A 5650-nucleotide genomic window follows, 5' to 3' on the forward strand; every position below is an offset into this window, starting at 1 on the left:
TGAACACATGGCCGGACATTGTCCTTCAGAATTTTTTGGTAGACAGCAGAATTCATGGTTCCATTTATCACAGCAAGTCTTCCAGGTCCAGAAGCAGCAAAACAGCCCCAGACCATCACACTACCACCACCATATTTTACTGTTGTTATGATGTTCTTTTTGTGAAATGCTGTGTTACTTTTACGCCAGATGTAATGGGACACACACCTTCCAAAAAGTTCAACTTTTGTCCCGTCAGTCCACAGAGTATTTTCCCAAAAGTCTTAGATCATCGAGATGTTTTCTGGCAAAACTGAGACAAGCCTTTGTGTTCTTTTTGCTGTACTTTTCTTGGAACTCTGCCATGTAGGTCATTTTTGCCCAGTTGGCCACTTTTTCACAAAGGGCCATGTGGGTTTAGATTTTGTTTTCCCTTCATAAAAAAACCCTTCTTTTAAAAACTGCATGTTGTTTACATGATTAATATTTCAAATTTGTTTGATCTGAAACATTAAAGTGTGACAAACATGCAAAAAAATAAAAAAAAATCAGGAAGGGGGCCAACACTTTTTCACACCACTGTATAAGTTCATTTATTTCAGTAATTCAACTTAAATTGTGAAACTCGTGTATTAAATAAATTCAATACAGTGTCTTCTGGACAACTGTCAGATCAGCAGTCTTCCCCATGGTTGTGTAGCCTAGTGAACCAAACCGAGAGACCATTTTGAAGGCTCAGGAAACCTTTGCAGGTGTTTTGAGTTGATTAGCTGATTGGCATTTCACCATATTCTAATTCCAATAAGATTAGGAAATACACTCCCATTCCGGCGTAATAGTCAAGGAAGTTTGCTGCTGTAACATGGCCGAAGCAGGCGCAGTAATATCACGCAGCACATGTGGAAATGCTAACTTCATCACATTGGAAGTTACTGGGAACTAATTTCAGGCGCTGCGTGATATTACTGCGCCTGCTGCGTCCATATTACGGCAGCAAACTTCCTTGACTATTACGCCGGAAGGGGAGTGTAGTTCCTAATCTTATCGGCCTAGAAACTCGCAGCTTTGCATTTTCCGCCGGTCTTAGTAAACGATATAACTGCAGAAGAGTCGCGTTTTAAATAGGACAAATACCGAAACTCATTGGTTATTTTTGAACGCGATGCTATTGGTCTAATAGGATTCAGGGGGGGAGTTGGAGAAAAAAAAAAAAGTGGAGTGTTCCTTTAAATACAGCTTCAAATTGCTCTAAACCATCGCAGTCCAGAAAGAAGTGTCTTATCTAACTAAATGATCGGTTATTTTCAAAACAAATTGACAATTTATATACTTTCCAACCTCAAATGCTCGTTTTGTCTCATCTCTGCAATGCACATGCGTAGTCTGTGTGATCCAGGTCAATAAATTTGGGGTATGTCGAAAAACTCCCATCTCGTTTTCGTCTAACTTCAAAATTGTCCTACATCGCTGCAGAAGTACAGATCTAGTGTTTACAAAGTGAACATACAAAGAAGATCAAGCGCTCTTTACCAAAAAAAAAAAAAGGTAAAACAGCGTTGTAGGATAATTTTGAAGTTGAAAACAAAAACGAGATGGGAGTTTTTCCGGCATACCCTAACTGTATTGACCCGGATTTCACAGACTTCGTAAGCGAATCGCAGAACGAGAACAAGACGTGCATTTGAGTTTAAAAATTCTAAACTGACAATAAATTGTCAGTTTGTTTATTAAATAACCGATAGTTTCGCTTGATAAGTCCCTTCTTCCTCAGCTGGGATCGTTTAGAGCCATTTGAAGCTGCGTTTAACTGAATTTTGGAAGTTCAAACTTGGGGGCACCATACATATCCATTTATATAATTTTTCCTCAAAAAACAATTTCTTTACGACTGAATAAAGAAAGACATGGACATCTTGGATGACAAGGGGGTGAGTACATTATCTGTACGTTTAGTTTTTAAAACCAAAAATGTGTGTATATGTGTCCAGCATCCATGTAAACTCTTGAAGTTGAGAAGATAATGCTGATTGATGATTTTTATTCTGCGTGTAATAATAATAATAGAGTAGGTGTGTGGAGACATTTGACTCTGGCAGTAGTTTAGGACAGATGTTGGGCTGTTCTTGTGGAAAGAGTCGAGCTCTCTCGATTTAATGAAGCGTGTTGCGATCCAAAGCAGAAACTGAGCGTTGAGCTTCACTCAGCGTGAGACAGCAGAGGAGTGAAGATGTCTGAAACTCCCATCAGACACACATCATTAAAGTATAATGGTGCAGCTTCATCATCTTATCTTGTAACGATTCTTTCATCCAGAAGCACTCATGTAGTTAAAGTTTAAAGTTTCTAAGAATTCAGACTCTGATTTAGGCTAATAAATAAACAATCAGACTGGGTGAGCTTAAAACAATGTTTGTTCTTTTGTTTGTTGAGCTTGCTCACCTACATCTAAAGAATGTTGTTACATGCATCATCCACTAGAGGACAGACTTTGTTAAGGTATGTTTAAAACTTTCCACAAAAACCCTTCCACGTTTATAAGTGTTTTTCCACTAATTATGTTTGTATCCAAATTGTATAATGTCCAAGGTACACATTTCTAGTAATTGTGCAGTTAATTCTCAAGTTGTATTTTCAGTTCTCCCCAAATTTGTCACTACCAAAACACATTAATATATAATTTAATAAGAAGGGTTATATTGACCTATTAAGATTTTGCTTACATCTTCCTTGTAAATATATATATATATATATATATATATATATATATATATATATATATATATAATTATATATAATTATTATTATTTTTAATTAAAAAGGTTTCACAGGTAAGTCAATAACAATTACAATTTTAACAATATTTCTAGTGTGATTTATGAGGTTTATTGTATTTTGAATCCAATCTTTCTTTGTAAAAGGCTAAAAGTTAATCATACTGATTTTTAAAGTTAAGGATTCATTAGTTTGAATATACATTCAACCAAACACCATTATAACATTGTAACAGTCACAGCCAAAATATTTGGAGAAGTTTCGGAAGTGACATCTTTGTTACGATAGTGGCAATTTTATGGGATAACACCCAAAAAAACAAAGATGTCACTACCGAAACTTCTCCAAATGTTTTCATTATTTTTATTATAAAATTTATTTTAAAAGGGACCATGTACAATTTTAACATAAATGTTTCCATTTCATGCATTGTACCGAATTTAGCCGATGGCTAATTTTTATTCGCAGTCCCCTGGCAGGTAATCATAGGCAAAAAAAAAAAAAAAAACATGAAACAACATACACATACAATACTTTAATACTTATACACCTCCTGTCAGAGCCACAAAGAACAGTAAAAATAACATCCAGTTAAAACACTGGATGTTAACACTGGACAAATAAGATTTCAGTTTTAATTTAAAAATACAGATAGATGTGCACATCCTATTCCAATGAGTAATAGCTTTCACAGAGAAAGCTGATAATCCAAAGGCAGAGTGCTTAAATAAAAACTAAATGTAATAAAATAACTCCAAAAAAAGTGTCTAATCATAGAAAAATGGTCTTCGCTAGTGACGTTCTTTAAAGTTACACAAATATTTTTCATACTTTTTGAACACGTTTACCTCAAAATAATGGGGCCTATATAGTCACTATGTAGCTATGAACACAAAAATGTAAAGTTTGCAATTACTTTTACAAAGAAAATTTAAAATAAATATTTTTTATTTGAACTTTCGGCTGAAATTTAGGGGTTTGGGTTCGGGACAGCCACCTCCCATTTGCAAGTACCCAATAAATGATCATTTTTAATGGTATATATTAAGCTTACTGATATTTTAAATATTATTGTGGGTTTCAATAGATAAAATGATCTAAGTAAACTTAAAATCTAAGATTTGAATACTTAAATCTTATTTATTTAATATTGTCTTGTTTTAATCCTGTAAAGTTGCTTTGACATAACTTGTATTGTAAAAAGCGCTGTATAAATAATCTTGACTTGACTTGACTTGACTTAAATGCTTTTGTAAATGTGTTTTTTGGTTGCTGGACAGCAGTTTGGACCAATTTTGTAGACTGGCCCATGTAAGTCATTATGGATGACTACAGTTAAGTAAAATGCAGTCAAGAGCTCCAAATGCAAATTTAGTACAGTCATCAAACACATTTTGACCATTTTGGCTCACTTTTTGTGAGCCATACTTGTCATCAGTTTACAAAAGCTCTACAGGTATGTGCCAAAAAATTAGAATATCGAGGGAAAGCGAAACTTGTATGTTATATTAATTCACTACACACAAAGTGAAATATTTCAAGCCTTTATTTGTTTCAATTCTGCTGATTGTGGATTAAAGACAAAATTATATTATTAGTGCAAAAGGAGGCCCAACAAAGTACTGAGGACATAATACAGTACACACTTTTCAGAAGGCCAACATGTGTTTAAGATCATTTTTTTATTGGTCAGTTTTTGAAATATTCTAATTTTGTGAAATACTGGATTTGTTTTTTTCTTTATTCCATAATCATTAAAATAGAAGCAAATAAAGGCTTGAAATATTTCACTTTGTGTGTAGTGAACTAATATAACATACAAGTTTCACTTTTTGAAACAAATTATTAAAATAAATGGACTTTCCCTCAATATTCAAATTTTTTGGCACATACCTGTATGCTGTTCAGTAGTCAATTTGTTTACAACGAGTTTTGCACTATATTAGATGTCCACTAGGGGGAGCTATAACAATATGTATTTAATTCCGTCAGTGAGACGGCTCCTTACCCTTAAAATGTCATCATTTACTCACCCCGTTGTCGTTCCAATGTAAGTATGACTTTCTTTCGTCTGTGGAACAAAAAAGGTATGTTTTTGAAGCTTTTACAACTTTCAAATCTCATATTTTTGAATGTTCAAATACATAATTTGAAGATTTTACATATCTAATTGGTTCCCTCGTGTCCTTTGTTAGAACCACAAGGTAGATTTTCACTGATTAAATGCTTAAATTTTAGTCAAATGACTTCAGCAGACTCATATGTGGACGAAATATGAGTTTTCAACGATATTGTGATCTTTATTTAGGAGTGCTGCAGTGATTATGTATTTTTGTAGGCCAAACCGGAAGATACCATCACCTTGGTTAAAACCCAAGAGGATTTTTCCACTTGTTTTTGTATTATTGCAGAAAATAAGCTATGTGACCAACAAAAGTTTGATTCATACTCATTTCGTTCATCATAATATTCACAAATGAATACAGCTTTTATAAAGGCTAAACACAAACTAAGTAAAAAGCTAATATTGCTATAAACAGACTACACCACTTTTAAAAGTAAGGCATTACTATATTGCGTTACTCCCTAAAAAAAGTAACTAATTACATTAGTTACTTTTTATGGAAAGTAATGCGGTACATTACTTTTGTGTTACTTTTTAAATCTGGGCAGGCCTTGCTTGTTTGTTTTTAATATAAAAAGTTTGATTTTCAGCAAATGTAAAAGCCCTTTCACACCAAAAAGTGAAATAAGCCTTAGGCTGAAGGAAAAGTAAATTCATATCTGTACAGTAGAACTTTAGGAGAAGGAAGTTCAACACTCTTCAGCAATGAGAAAAATGAAACACAAATGTTAGTTAATCTACAGTAAGTTTTGCTTATTAGTATGGCTGCTTGGA

This window comes from Garra rufa, chromosome 22 (assembly GCF_049309525.1).
Source record: "Garra rufa chromosome 22, GarRuf1.0, whole genome shotgun sequence".
Taxonomy (NCBI): Eukaryota; Metazoa; Chordata; class Actinopteri; order Cypriniformes; family Cyprinidae; genus Garra; species Garra rufa.